Source organism: Cynocephalus volans, chromosome 7, assembly GCF_027409185.1.
Source record: "Cynocephalus volans isolate mCynVol1 chromosome 7, mCynVol1.pri, whole genome shotgun sequence".
In the NCBI taxonomy this organism is placed as follows: Eukaryota; Metazoa; Chordata; class Mammalia; order Dermoptera; family Cynocephalidae; genus Cynocephalus; species Cynocephalus volans.
Window position 1 is genome coordinate 105,939,399 of NC_084466.1, and position 13,263 is coordinate 105,952,661.

Genomic DNA, 13,263 nt, shown 5'->3' on the forward strand with positions numbered 1-13,263 from the left:
ACTATGTGTTCAGGGATGATCAGTGCTAGGAGGAAGAGTAAAGATGGGTAGGCAGTAGAGAGTGACAGAGAAGTGCTGTTTTGGAAAGATTCTGACTAAGCATCTCTGAAGAAGTGAGAGTTGAGCAGAGGTCTTAAGGAAGCCAGTGAGCAAGCCATGAGAATATGTGGGGAAGAGCGTCCTGGCTGGAGGACCAGCAAGCACACAAGCCCTGAGATGGGCCCTAAGACTAAGCACAGAGAACGAGAAGGAGCGTAGCCTGAAAGGAGGTCCGAAGGCACAACCACAAGACTGTGCTAAAGACTTCGGCAGCCATGAGAGGGGTCTGAGCACAAGACAGCCATGACCTCACTTTTACTATATAATGAAGTTTGCCCCAAATCACCCAGCCAGAAAGTGGCAGACCCAGGATCCAAGCACAGGCAGTCTGGCTCCAGAGCCCAAGCCCTTAGCCACCACTTGACTCTCTCTCATTATAATGCAGGGTCTCATAGCAAGGTTGAGTGTTCAGACAGTCTGAAGGCTCATCAATGCTTTCAAATACATTGGACTTGCAACCTGAGGATTGATTTTTTGGTTTTACAGAACAGCTGGGGTCTATTTCACACTCAAAAGATACTTGCATTTTTGCTATAACAACTCCATTCATTTAATTCACCATTGAAAGTCCTGGTTTAAGCTGCCAACTATTTTTAGAGTTATTCAGAACAGATTTTTCTCCATCCCCTACCACCCAGTCATCTTCACCCTACCTTCTACCACACAGCAGGTTAATTACATTTTTTAAGCAAGAGAGAAAAAAAATACCCTTAGCCAGGGTCAAATAGCAAGGTAGTGATTATGCTGGCAATGGCATTTCAGCAAGGATAAGAGAAAGTAAACAGCAATTGGATGCCTTCTCTAAGGAATCTCTTTGCGGGGAACGTTAAGAAAATTGGAAGCTGCTTTCTTTAGAACTGAGTACTTTTCAAAGTTTATGTCCTTTGTTAAAGAATGAACATGTTTACATGGTGCATGCTGAGGACAAAACATTGCATAATGTGAAAAACAGAGTGTGAAAGAAACCAATTCTTTTTTTCAAATTATAGAATAATTTTGGTAGTTAGCTGGACTGATTCCAACTGACCAGAAGCCTTAATTTACTGAAATTACTGTCCTGTATCTATTTGTATGAGGAAGAATCAGATAAAGTAGCAAAAGCTTTATTATAAATAGCCCCAACACCAGGTGCCAAATAATGGGCAACAGTATCATATATACAGATTCAGCCCAATCTATTTGCAGCAAGAGGACTGAGAGGTTAGAACTGATATTTAATTGGATTCATTCATTCATATATTTATTTGTTCATTCATTCACTCATTCATTCAATAAACATTGTTTGAGTGTCTACTATATTCTGAGCATTGGTCTAGGCCCGGGAGAAATAAATCTGTATATAATAAATGCTCTTCCCTCATGAAGCTTACATTCCAAGGGGAGACAGGTAGATGGAAAATAAACAAATAAATGTGTAATATATCAGTTAGTGGTAAAGGCTCCAAAGAAAAAAGTGAAGTGGTGCAAGGGTGATGGAGTGAGGGGAGATTGGGGGTGAGGGTGTTGTTTCATCACAGTGGTCATAGGAAGTCTCTCTAGTTAGGTGGCATTTGAGCAGAGACCTGATCATGCCTTCGCATGATCAGAGAGAAAAGCTGGTTCTAGTCACCACATTCTGCTGCCAACAGAGAAGATAGGTTTCTTTCAGAAATAGTTTCGGCAAGGCTTAAAAACAAACAAACAAAAGAAAACCAGTAACCCTCAGTTAATTCAAAAATCCAACTGGCCAGAATTCCTCTTATCCCCATTTCCTAGGCATTGCAGTCAAAGGAAGGCAACAATATGTACATGTAAGCATTCTTAATTATCTGCCCAGAGATAACATGCTCTAGGGAAAAAAGAATGATCTTCAAAATCAATGAAGATAAGGAATGTGTAATTGGTGAGTTCCACTTAGAATCACAACTCTACCTCTTTGTGATTTTGAGTCAATTGGTTAACCTTCACAGATTTCACTTTATCTATGGAGTAATGACAACACCTGCCCTTGGACTGGCTACACGGATTAAATCAGATGCCACCTGTAAGATTCATGCACCTAGTAAATGCCTAAAATATGTTAGTCTGATTCCCCCAAGGTGCCCGGAGAATTACTAATCTATGAAGAGTGTCACAAAGCAATGCAATAAACTTAAAATTTTATTTCTTTTCCCAGAAACAGAATTAAGAATTTTAGGATGTTCAGGAAATCAGTGGTTTAAATGCACTTGAGGTTTATTAAAATAATTATTCTACTGTGTCGTTGGTGTCAGTCTCCCATCTGGACTGTTTGTTTAAAGTCTTTTGTTCCAGCTGAGTATCAGGTCAACAGACAGTAATGAGAATGAGTACCATGTCTGGAATTTCTCCTTTCGATGCTGAGCCCTAAGACTACAACAGCCAGTCAAGCATGCCAGGCACACATATGCTCAGATATACCTTCTCAGTGTCTACAAGATTAACATTTCCTCTTGGTCTGGTGGGGTGGTAGTGGGGTGGACACCTATGAGTTTGAGTTAATGTAACATTCATTACAGCAATTTTGGGAACTCAGTACCCACTTCATTGGATTTTTCTGAAATGGAATGAATGGGACCCACTCTATTCTATTTTAAGTTTGTTTGTGTTTTTCTTCCCCTTGTTGCACATTTATAGCCCTAGGATTAGAAGAAAATTCCTGCATCCTGTCTAGTATGTAGTGCTCCATGTGGCGCTTTCTTTAAAATACATGAATGGGCAATTTTCTCATTTCTGTTAGTTATTTCAGGAGGCTAGTGGTGAAAAAGCTGCAGGGTGCCTATCACTCTGCTCTTTCCAAATTATTTTTAAATTTTCCATGCACAAGTCTAGCAAATAGAGATTGAACCACTGTTGAACGCCACCATGATATCCTTCTCCCAAAACCTTTCCCTGGAGGTTTATTCCATTTTTACAGATGTGATGTCAGGCTTTGTCAAAATGGAAGGGTAAGATCTTTCTCCATTATAAACCCACTTTTAACATGGGCGTGAACTCTGTTTGAGCTAGTACTACGTGCATACCTGGAATGAACCCCACTGATCCTGACACCTGAGAATTTTCTCCGAGCTTACAGGCCCTAGAGGAGAGTCAGCCGAGCCCTGGGGAAACCCAGAGCACCTGATCTTTGCCAGCTACTGTAGAGGCCCTTGTATCTTACTAACCCTGGCCTAAGTGGATTGGTCAGCTTTGATCCTGAACGCCAAGTGTGAAGTCAATGGGAAGCAGTGAACCTAGTTTGCCCGCAATATGAGGGCAAAATGATGGTCATTTTGATACAGTGATAGTAATCAAATCTATATAAGGAAGTCTATCAATGAAATGAGTATCACTCAAACAATACTTTTTACTTTATTATTAAAGTTTATGCAGCACTTTCTAGGATATTAGCATATATAATCTTCACAAATCAATGTGGAAGAATTATCATCTTCATTTTACAGATGAGAAAATCCAAGACTTAAAAAGTTAAGCAGTTTTCCCAAGATTACAGCAAGTAAATGTCAACTGGATCTGGACCTCAGGTCCTCAGAGATCAAATCCCCTTCTCTCTTCCCTCTGCTAAGGTCTTCTAATTCCCGTACCCTACACATACAACTGATTTGTTAGTTCATTACATCAGCTACCTACTTTTTCTTTTCATGCCATTTTACCTGATCACTAGACTCCTGATTTTCAGGTAACTGATGGGCCATGGATCTCAACAAATCTCTAAAGTACAGAATTGACTCTCAGTTGAAGAAGATGGCAAGTGTGTTTTCAGACAATAAAAATTACATCAGAGTGTACATAGTTTGGGGCTTAATGACAAAAGAAGAGATTCGGTTATCTCTTCTATCCCTTTGTAAGATTTACATCAAACCCTTTTTACCCTTTGAAACCCATCCTGTCCTCCCCAGTCACAGTGGGGTCCTTCAACACTTACTGTCTGGACCACTTGCTTGGTACTGCACCGTGAATTGCCTGTGTACCTCAAGAGCTGTTGACTTCTATTATTACTATTGTCTCATTATTATTTAATTTTCCATATACGAATTGCCCCCAAACCAGAGGCTAAGCTTATATAAAGAAAACGGAAGCCATATCCTAAGCTTTTCTCAATTCCTTAGATTTAATGTTGCCTGTAAGAATATTTGTAAGGACAGAGCTAGGGAAAATATGTTGTTAGAGCTAAGGTCATTGCCTACTCACTCTCCACTTCTTTTTGGCTAGCGTAACTCTGATTTTGTGGAGTGGTCATGTGATCCAGAAATGCCAATGAGATATAAGTAGAAGAATTCTGGAAAAGCTTTTGTTTCCTTTTAAGGGAAAAGAGAGGGAGAAGAGAACTTGCTGACCCACCCTTTCTCTTTCTTTCTGACTTGGATGTGGACATACAGCCTGTTCCTGTGGCAGTGACCACATGACATGAGGCACCAAGCATGAGACTGAGAAGACAACAGCCAAAAATGACAGAGCAGAAAAACAGAAAGAAAAAGCCTGTGTCTTTGATGACACCAATGAGCAGCAGTAACCACCTGTCCCCTGGTCTTCTTATAAATGAGATACTACCTGCTGCTTAAGCCATTTCTAACTCCGACTGCATATATCCAGAGTTCCATACTGAACTTGAACCACGCATCTTTCCTTGAGCTTCCTAGTAGGCAAAACAAGAACATCATAAAGGAGATACCTGATCAACTGTAATCTGTCTTTACCCTTAAGGAGAAAATATATCACTTCCTCAAGGGAAGCACCGCTTTCATGGAACTTAGTCCTTCAAATGTCTCAAGTGGGTCACCATAGAAAGGCACTAAGTTATGGTGGAAAAATATATTCAAATCATATCCCCACATTAAATGCAAAAGTAGATTTCATACTGTTGTTTCTTGTAGCACCTTTTAAAGTAAACTAAGGCTATAGTACCAAACACTAACACAGTGAAAACAATTCTCCAAGAGACTATTTAGGTCAGGTGACCTAAATAGTTTTTTCATTGAGCTTTGAAGCCATATAAACAATAAATAATATTTTTAAAGTTTCTTCATCTAAGGAATTTTGATCCAGCTAGAATGCCATCCAATCAATGGAGGGCAAACTCAGTTTCCCTGTTATGTAATTTAAAGTTTCACAATGGAAATAAATCACCCTACCATGGAAACTTCCCAAAATATTGCTAGGGAAGAAAAAAGATTTAGGGTCTAAATTTATTTACTTCTTCTTTAGTCTTCTTTGATTCCATCAATTAAATAATTGCTTAACTCTATCATTTTCCTGGTTATAAAGAAAGTCATATAATTGGGTCTTGGTCTATCAGATGAAACCAGCTGGCCCATTGCTGAATTAGGGAAAGAGGAAATAATGACTCAACCCATTTGAGCAGAGAGCAGCGTGGGCAGAGAGGGTCAACCTTACACATCTTTTATTGCAAAATAGTTCCAACTCTCCTGAGACTGGATGAGTGGGAGAGAATAGATTACACTTGTGAAGTAGAATCTATCTAGGAGGACAGGAAAACAGCCCTTTGGTACAGAAAGGATGGAGAACCTGCCTTCTACACAGGCCACCGTTTGATCATTTTTGGTATCTTTGCAGCACTTGGGGGGTTCTAAGGCTTAAGAATCTGAAATCATTAACACATAACTGGAACTAATCTTAGCCTTGGCATTTTGTCTCGGGAACAAAATTGGCCCTGCGATCCATATGTGACTCATTCAGGAAGTACTTGGGCATGCTGCACAATATGAGGGCAACATCTTAACAACAGGCAAATATGTATTACATGCAAAAGAAACATAAATGAAAGGAAAATAAATTAAGAAGTCAAGAAATCAGAGGAAGGATCACAGCAAGAGGCAGATACCGTTACCCTAGAAGTGAAACACCAGCACTTTGGAAACAAAACATACGTGTTAGAATCATCAGTGTACTGGAAATGAGACTTAAGAAATAAACACACCAGTTTGCCTTCACTTCCTTTTGTGCTTACCACGTGCCAAGTAGTCGAATACAAAGCATCCTAATGGACGTAAGAGCATTTTACAAATTATGTGCTCTGAAAATATAAGCCATTATCATCACTACTGCAGAAGAGGAGACCACCATGTTCCTCAAATTATTATGTCTGCTAGCCAAATAGCTTGCCTAGAAGGAAGCTATGAAGCCCTGAACAAAATTTTTTAAAAACCAGCAACTCAACAATTTTTCAGTGTTTGGTCTTGAACTGGGTTATAGCCTGCTACCGGTAAGAATCCCTTTTAACATCAGGGTGCTAGAATTGTGTATCCCAGGAAGGAGAATGTCTGGGCTTTTCTGCACTATTTCAGATGGCAGAAAGAATTTGAGCCATAGCCCACTGCTCCTAGACCAGGGCTGGCAAAAAGCCCTTTTCCCTCCCACACTCATAGCAGACATTGATAATCAATCATGACCCTACTAATATCATCAACAGGCTTAGGATTCTTGTCTACACAGCCTTCCAGGAAGCTATCAACTAATCAGAGTTAGAACATTGAGATGAAACCTCATTGCCATCTAGGCCATAAGCTGTTGAGAGAGCTATTTTGGGTCTCAACCCGGCCTGACTGGAGGAGTGGATCCAACAGTGGAATTTTTCCAACATGAAAAAGAGATCTCCATTTAATGAATAATAATGACGATGATGATAATAAACATCAAGAGCAACAATAACAATAGTAACAGTATCTGCCATTTAGTTAGCCCTGACGATGTTCCTGGAGTTGGCTGAAGTGCTTCGCGTGTTATTATACCTTCATTCTCCACATAAGAAAACTGAGACAGAGGAAGTTAATAACTTGTCCAGATTCGTGGGATTTCAACCCAGTTTCGCATTGAACTGTTATTCACACCACATCCCACACTGCTATCCACACCAGTAATAAAACTCGAGGTACAGCAAGGGGCGTCATAACATGGTTAATTATCTGCATCCATTTAGAACTTTCTGTGAAGTAGAAAAGGGACGGTCCCCCTCCTTTTCTTGATGAAGCTGGTGACTGTGACGACTTCCTGAGAGTTTACTGTTACCCTAGACAGTGCAGAAAGAAATCTCAGTCATCTCAGACTTCAAAGTGTTTATTTAAACTCAACAAAGTTCACACAGTATATACAAACAATTTTTGCAGGAAATGAAGATGTCATCTCAGTGTTTTACATATACGGTCATCCTCCAGCCTACCCCGACCATAGGGTATGCCCAGTTACCACAAAGGTGTACAGATCTCAGTCAAGGCAAAACAGCCTTCACAAGCAGCGAGAAAACCAATCTGGGGCTTCAAGAGCTATCTTAGTAAAGGTTCTCTTAGGAAATGAGAGTTTTATCCAGACACTAGATAATATTCCAATCTTGGTTACATTCAGGACATGACTTAAGTTTGGCCTTTCCGGAAGCATCATTATGGACATGGGAACACAGCCAGGGAAAGAAAACCAAGGTTTTACAGCTTTCCAAGGGATTACTTGTGGTGAATAGAGCAAAATTAAGACAACTGACTTCAATGTTATGACACATCCACTTTATCACTAAAACCCAACATCTTTAGTATTTCCTGCTCTTCAACAAATGTTACTCAAAATGTGATAACAAGATAGGACACAGAGAATAACCAACTGCAGAATCATTTTCTTATTACTGAACCTCAGAAACACCAGGTAAGTTTCTTCATTTCTTCATGTATTTTCATTGTATATATTTAAAGTATAAACATGATGTTTCGATATACAGATACATAGCAAAGCCATTACTACAGTCAAGCAAAGTAACATATCCATCATTTCACACAGTTTTCTCGTTTTTGTGGTAAGAATACCTAACATCTGCTATCTGAGCAAATACGATATTATTATTTATAGCTCTCTTGTTGTTCATCTAGTCTCTAGACTTATTCATAGTACATAACTGCAACTTTGTACACTTTGACCAACATTTTCCCATTTCCCCCCTTCTGGTAGCCACCATTCTACTCAGTTTCTATGCATTTGATTTTTTTTTTTTTAAATTTCATATATAAGTGAGATTACACAGTATCTTTCCTTCTGTGTCTGGATTATTTCACTTAACATCATGTCCTCTACTTTCATTCATGTTGCTGAAAACGGCAAGCTATCTTTCTTTTTTAAGGCTAAATTATATATATGTGTAGACACACACTATATAAAATAATTACAATGTATATATATTGCACATTACTTTATTCATTTGTTGACACATACTTTGGTTGTTTCCATATCTTGGCTATTGTGAATAATGCTGCAAAAACACGTGGGAGTACAGATATTTTTACTAGGTGGTGATTTCATTTCCTTTGGGTGTATACTCAGAAGTGGAATTGTTGGATTATACAGTAGTTCTATTTTTAATTTTTTGTAAAGCCTCCTGGTACGGGTGAATGTGGCCCCTCAAAATTCATGTGTTAGAAACTTGATCCCCATTGTAACAGTGTTAAGGAGGTGGAAAATCCGATTATGGTATTTAAAAGGTGGAATTTGGGGGAGGTGATTGGATCGTGAGGTCTGTGCTCTCATAAATGGATTAATCCATTCATGGAGTAATGGGTTATCACAGGTGTGGACTGGTGGCTTTATAAGGAGAGCACACGAAAGAGCTCTGCCATCCTATCCATGTGATTGCCTGTGTCGCCAGGGGACCCTGTACTGAGTTCCCACACAGAAGAAGGCCCTTGCCAGGTGCGCCCCCTGGACCGTGGACTTCCCAGCCTCACAAACTGTAAGAAATAAATGTTGTTTCTTTATAAATTACTCAGTTTCAGGTTTTCTGTTATAAGCAACAGAAAAAGGACTAATACACCTCCACACTGTTTTCCATAATGACTGTACTAATTTACTTTCTCACCAACAGAGATTTCCTTCGCTAACACTTGTTGTCTTTTGTCTTTTTCATAAAACTCATCCTAACAGGTGTGAGCTGATATCCGGGTAAGTTTCTCCTGATGGAGTGAGCAAAACTGTGCTTAGCAGCTTCCACTCTTGTGTTCTTCTCCTTTGTGTTCCCCGTCTCAGCCCTGAACCCTTAAACCCCTGGATTCTTTGCTGCTTCTAATCCCTCCTTCTATCTCTGCTTTAATGTTCTCAGCAAACTTATTTTTCTTGGGTCCCTTTACCTGTAGGTCCTGCCCTTTGCTAAAAGGCCAATGAATTAAATCTAGCCAAAATGTTAATCCAGATGTACTAATCTTTACATTTCTAGTAGCATATCAGAGCTAGTCAGAGAAAGAGTAGAAGTAGGGGAAAGGGCTTTCAGAGTCTCACCTAAAAAAAATCACACCAGGCGCACATCCCCTCTGCTTATGACCAAGGGCAGCACCAAATGCCTTACAGGTGAATTGAGGTGAATTCTAGCACTTAATTTCACAAAACCTGTGAGAAAAGTGGTAAAACAAAGATTCCCTACCTAAGCACACCCTGAGCCACACCCCCCGACCATCCTACACCTCCACCTGGAAATGATGCACACAGCTAATAAGCTCGAGGTAATGGTCACGACCAACCTCCTCCAACCCCAAGTAGAGGGCAGGTTCCATGTGTCAATGCTGCCGTGTGGAAAGCAGCAGTCACCGTCATGCAGGGGACATCTTGTGACTGCACTGGCAGTTGAGCCATTGAGAGGAACAATCACAAGGCCCTGCTGACGTCAATACTTGTAAAAGAGCTTTGCCTGTTTTAAAAAGCTGCTGTCCATTGTATTCAGCAGTGTCACTTAGAGTAATCCAGGTGATCAGTTTGTATATTAATAGCCAGTGTGTTTGTAAGTCTGTTCCTGCTTCACAAGTGCTTAAATGCCATGAATAACCAGCGTTGCTTTGCTTAGAAAAGTTATCATGGGAGACTTTTTCTCTATTCCTCTCCTTCCCTCTCCCTTCTTGTTCCTAATATTGGCTACTGTTTTCTTGTCTTTGAGCTCGATACACACACGCAAACACACACACACGTGTGTATATATAATCTCGATGAAGAATATCTTAACAGAAACTTTTTAAATATTTGTGGGCATCTACTCAGGAAGCACTCATTATACAACAAAAATGAGAAAGAAGTAGGGGGTGGGGTGGGAGCAGAAGGGAAACTGTGTTTTGCATCAAACAGACCTAAATTCAATTTTCTTCATCCATTTCTGTAACTAAATATAAACACTAAAGACTTGAGTTCTTTGTGGAAATACTAACATACCAGCAAAAGAGCACATCTGTAGCATACCGTTTAAACCCTTCATAGCTCAGGTGTTATTTCTGTTACTAGTGGAGAGACTAAGGCTCAAAGGGGTTAGTAGCTGCCGTTTCCTGAACATTTACTATGTGCCGATGATGCGTTAAGCACTTCACATACATGTGACAAAATTTTATAAAATAGATCCTGCTGTTAATCTCATTTTACAGGCGAGAAAATAGATCTACAGCTAGAAGGCAGGGTGGAGCCAGGATTCAAACGCAAGCGTTTTAAGTCGGAATCCAATTCTCTTAACACATTTCTCTGTACTCTATACTCTGTCGTATAGAAAAAAAGCCTCTGTAGTTCAGGGGACTTGTATCTAAATGTCACTGTTGTCCTGTATTAAGTGTGTCTCCTTTTGTTAAGTTACTTAATCATACTCTTCTAAAAAAAAGTTTACACTCACATGATAATTTTTCATTTCTTCCTGTCTTTATGTTTCACAATTTATTGGTTTTTTTAATGAGTATTATCTCCTCCTTTGAATCTTTGAAGTGCTAAGTATAAATTTTTGTTCTGTTTTCTTTATTTTTAAATTAACATTCAATAAAATTGACTTTTTTGGATGTACTACTGTGCATTTTTTATTTTTATTTTTCATTTTTTATTCTGTGCATTTTAATACATAGATTCATGTAACCCTAACTACAAACAGGACACAGACTAGGTCCCTCATCAAAGCTGCCCCCTTAGTCACATCCCCCTCCTACCCCTAACCCCTGGCAACCATTGATGTGTTCTCCATCATTACAGTTTTGTCTCTTCCAGAATGTCCTATAAATGGAATCATACAGTATACACACTTTGGGGACTGTTTCTTTTCACTTTTAAGTGTCATAGTATTTTATTTTATTTTTAATCAACAAATAATAATTACATATATTTATGGGGTCTAGTGTGATATTCTGACATATGTACAGATTGTGGAATGATTACACTGAACTATTTCACATAGGTCACACCTCACATACTTATCATTTTTTGTAGTAAAACATTTAAAATCTACTCAGCAATTTTGAAATATACAATCCATTATTATTACCTCTAGTCACTGTGCTGTGCAATAGAATGGTGACTATATTCCTCCTGTCTCACCAAAACTTTGTGCCCTTTCACCAACATCTTTTTTCCATCCCTCTCCCACATCCCTCAGCCTCTCATAACCACCACTCTACTCTTTGCATCTATAAGCTCATTTTTTTTAGATTCCACATATGAGAGAGGTCATGCAGTACTTGTCTTTCTGCACCCCTTATTTCACATAGCACAATGTTCTCCTGATTCATCCATATTGTCACAGATGACAGAATTTCCTTCTTTTTAAGTTTGAATAGTATTCCACCATGTGGATTTATCACATTTGCTTTATTCATTCATCTGTTAATGGACACTTAGGTTGATTCCATATCTTGGTTGTTGTGAGTAGTGCTGTGATAAACATGGGGATGCAGATATCTCTTCAACATACTGATTTTAATTCCTTTGGATGTATATTCAGAAGTGGGATTGTTAGATCATTTGGAGGACCCTCCATACTGTTTCCTAAATGGTTGTACTAATTTAAATTCCTACCAACAGTGGACAAAGCTTCCTTTTCCTCCACATCCTCACCAGAACCTATCTTTTGTCTTTCTGATAATACCCATTCTAATAGGTGTGAGGTGATACCTCACTGTGGTTTGAATTTGCATTTCCCTGATGATTATGGATGGTGAGCATTTTTTTCATATATCTGTTGGCCATTTGAACACAAAACTGATTTCTTTTAGTTAGCAAAATGCCTTTGCTAATGATCCATGTTGTTGCATGTATCAATAGTTCATACTACCGCTGAATAGTACTCCTTGATATGGAGGTACCACAATTATTTATCCATTGACCTGTTAAAGGACATTTGGGTTGTTCTCAATTTGGGGCAATTATGAATATAGTGGCTATAAACATTCATATACAGATTTTTTAAACATGTTTTTATTTCTCTTGGGTAAATACCTAGGTGTGGGATTACTGGGTCACAAGGTAAGTGTATGTTTTCATTTTATAAGAAGTTGCTAACCTGCTTTCCATAGTGGCTGTGTCATTTTTCATTCCCATCAGCGATATGCAACAGTTCTAGCTGTTCTGCATGCTTCTCAGCACCTGGCATTGCCAATATTGTTTGTCTTAGCCACAATAATAGCTGTGTGGTGGTATCATCATGGTTTTCTTTTGCATTCCCATAACAACTAGTGGTGTTGAGCATTTTTTCCTGTGCTTATTTACTGTCTGTTGTCTTCTTTGGTGAAATGTAGTTCAAGTCCTTCGTCCATTTTTTAAATTGGTTAGTTTATTTTCTTACTGTTAAGTTTTGAGGGTTCTTTATATATTCTAGATACAAGTCCTTTGTCATATATGCAACTTGCAAATATTTCTCTCAATATACAGCTTGGCTTTTTATTCTCTTAGGTTTCTTGCAGTGCTAGTTTTTAATCTTGATGAGGCCCAGTTCATCCTTTTTTTCTTTCTTTTTTTTTTAATGGATTATGCTTTTGGTGTTAGATTTAAGAATGTTTGGTGTAACCCCAAATGACAAAGATTTTCCCCTTTGTTTTCTTTTAAAAGTTTGTAGTTTTACATTTTACTCTTAAATTTATCATTTGTTTTTAATTTTTGTATGTGCTATAAGGTTTAGGTCAAGGTCCACTTTTTTCTTTGCATATTGGTCTGCGATTGTTCTATCATCATTTGTTGAAAATACTACCTCTCCTCCATTGAAATGTATTTCCACTTTGGCCAAATATCAATTGGTCATATGTGTGTGCATCTTTACCTGAATTATCTATTCTGTTCCATCAATCTGTGTGTCTATTGTCTATTCCTTCACCAATACCGCACATCTTGATTACTACAGCTTTATAGTAAGTCTTAAAAATGAGAATATGAGTTCTTCAACTTTGTTTTCCT